Raw genomic sequence first — 566 nt, 5'->3', positions numbered from 1 at the left:
ATCCAGACTGAACATTAAACCAATTTAATGGTTCAAATCTTAACATAATTTTCTAAATTAATTACAGATAATGTAGATAAGCATTTGTAAAAGTGATATTCTTTTCATTTATTTGAACACTTTTATATCCTGTGTGAATTATGTAAAGCTGTTTTTGTGCAGATGTCATGTAAGGTGATTTCAGGCTAAAGAAAGTCTAAAATAATCAGCTTTTTGAGTGTTTTATAAACTAAATAAAGCTTTCACAACTCAGAAAACCGTAATTTATAGAGAATGTATTGACTAGTGGCTCAAATGTTTGCTAAATTTGTTAAAAGTAGCAGAACTGCCCTTGATTCAGGAACAAATTGGACGCTAACTTCACCATTTTGCTTACTTTCACCTTTTTGGGTCACTTACACTTGAGATGAGCTCAGCTAGAATCACCCGGTACTTTATGGCTGGAATAGCAAAGAGCATTAATGCCTCTTCATCTATGATGTGAATATCACATCAGTGTGATCTCGTCTGCTCAGCTCTTATATTTAGCTCTGTTGTCAAAAGCTTTGAGGCCTTAATGGAGCCTC

This window comes from Poecilia reticulata, linkage group LG11 (assembly GCF_000633615.1).
Source record: "Poecilia reticulata strain Guanapo linkage group LG11, Guppy_female_1.0+MT, whole genome shotgun sequence".
Lineage (NCBI taxonomy): Eukaryota > Metazoa > Chordata > Actinopteri > Cyprinodontiformes > Poeciliidae > Poecilia > Poecilia reticulata.
This window is presented reverse-complemented; position numbering follows the sequence as displayed.